Below are 2,647 nucleotides of genomic sequence, written 5' to 3' on the forward strand. Positions count from 1 at the left end.
ATGTGGTTACCATCCTTTGTAGATAATGTGGGGAATCTCACCCTCTCTGGTTGGCTACACCCTAGATTTGCTAGACCAATTAATTGATTGAGTAACATAGCTATCTTTGGCACTTAAATGATTTGGGCTTAATTGTGAATTGCTTGAGGACAAGCAAAATTAAAGTGTGGAAACTTGATAGGGGCAAAGATATCAATGTTTTGTGGGGTAATTAGGAGGTATAATATGCTTTAAATGAATTCCTTTAGGCTTACAACATGTTAGAATAGCTCAATTTCATCAAATATAGGTATAAGGACTAATTGGGGTAGCGTTTGTCAAAAATACCACACAAGCTGTAATTTTGCAGGGCATTCCGGCGATAGTTCGGTAGAATGAGCATATCTAGGGTTAGGAATGTCCAAATGAGGTGATTCAAGTGTATATGGAACATAAACTTCAAGGGCTACAACTTTAATGAAGATAACAAAGGCTAATTCTGGGTCCACGCATGCATCCACGCGTGGACAGGGCATGGAACAAATCCAATAGCGGTCCACGCGTGGACAACTGCGTGAATCAACCCTGGGTGCGAAAAATAACTATATAAGCAATGTTTTTGGCTGATTGAAGCATCTAACATTTCCCACATATTTTCCTAACACTTTAGCTTAGATTTTCCTCTTATTTGAGAACATAGCTTAGGGTTATTCAAGCTTGAAGATTGTGGATTGCTAGCTTTGGATTTGGTATCTCCTGAACTTGATCTACATTTATCTTTAGATTTCAAATAGCAATTTCTCTTTTGATCATCAATTGAATTCTAGATCTATTTTGTTTTCAATTCTCTAATATGTTTAGCTAGATTAGATTTGGAGATTGGATGTTCCAATCTAGTGATCATGTTTGATTTGCTTTAATTCTTTCAATTGATTTGAGGAATGTTGATCTAGGGTTCATATATCTTGTGTGGTTGATGTGTAGCTTGATTTGCTTTTATTTCAACCGGAATAGTTAGTGAAGTTAGGGGAAGTATAGATTACACGATAGCAGGTCTATATGAGTCCTAATCGGCTACATCCCCGCCCTTGGTCCGGGAGAACGAGGCCCCGGAGGAGTGGTTGACCAAGTGTTTGTTAGAATGCCATATTCGAATGAGGAACCGGGAGTCCGGAGTGTGACGCCACCCGGTGATGGTGTCATGGGCTCCCTTGATCGAAACCTAGTTGCATTGCCTCAAACATCCCGTAGGAATATAAAACATGAGACCTAGATAGGACATCCATCTCCTTATTTCCTTTTACTATTGGTTTTTTGTTGCTTTTGTTGCTTTTGTTTGCTTCTTTTTCATGACTTCTTTTGCCTTAGTTGATTCTTGCAACTCTTGCCTACTAACATCCTAAATGCCAAACACTTGATTCGGTTCCAATTTGTCATCCTTAAGAACACGACACTCGAGAAACTTTTTCTCCGTTTTACCACTATCCACATCCTACTAAAATCACAACATCATCAATCATATTTAAACAATCAATACCATTTAATGTTCTATTCCATCACATTTATTATTGAAATAAATGTAATAAACATTATTCCGAAAAGAAAAATTCATAATTATTCTTAATTGGAATGGAAATAATGTTTTAAATACTAGAATTACATAAATAGTCTTTTAAAATATGACTAAATTAATACTGAATAGATAAAGCTCAAATAGCTAATATAGCAACTCTTGCTCCATTTCCCATCCTTAGAGCTAATCTTCAGTCATCTCTCTACTTCTTCTCAGATCCTGCAACGATACACAAACATGTGAAGTTGCTTCTGAGTATATTATCCAAGAAGTAGTTATTTAGACCAATTTGAAAAACTAGTCTCATTAATGAGCATAATTGACATACCTTCTAAAGGTTTGTCATTGTCCTTGCCCTTCAAAGACTTTAGGTATTCTGTGCAATTTCTTTTTCAATGCCCTTCTTTGTTGCAATGGAAACACTTTCCTTTATGTTGGTCCCGATTGGGTGGTGAAAAGTCTAGGGGGGGGGGGAGAATAGACTTTTCTAACAATTAAAAACTTTATAACACTTCAACAAAAGTAATTTCAAGTGAATAAATTCAACTTGAAATGCACAGTGGAATATCGTACGGAAAAGTGCTATAAAATAAAACTTTGTAAAACTGAAGAGATACTTGACATACAACACGTTGAAATATTTTAGAATAGCTCAAGGAATATGTATGCAAAGTTTGAAGCACATGCGAACGTGGGAACACACAAACCCAGATTTATAAATCAACACAGTACGTAAAGGGTTAGTGAGTCAAATATGCAAATAATGTAAAGTGCTGTAAAGTAAAGAGAGGCAAAGATTTATAGCGGTTCAGAGGTGGTGTAATCCTCTTAGTCCACTTTTCTCCTTTCACTCCAAGGAGGAAATTCCACTATCGCGTTTGCACATATACAAATAGTGAAACACTAGTGCTACAAAAGCACTTCCTGAGTGTCTCGCACAAAGCTACACTCAATCACGAGCTCCTCACACAAAGCTAAGCTCCCGAGTGCCTCACACAAAGCTACGTTCCAACCAAGTGTCTTGCACAAAGCTACACTTAGTTCTTCCGAGTGTCTTGCGCACAGCTACACTGCTTTCTACACTCAGTAGAGACA

The sequence above is a fragment of the Ipomoea triloba genome, chromosome 14 (genome assembly GCF_003576645.1).
Source record: "Ipomoea triloba cultivar NCNSP0323 chromosome 14, ASM357664v1".
NCBI classification, from domain to species: domain Eukaryota; kingdom Viridiplantae; phylum Streptophyta; class Magnoliopsida; order Solanales; family Convolvulaceae; genus Ipomoea; species Ipomoea triloba.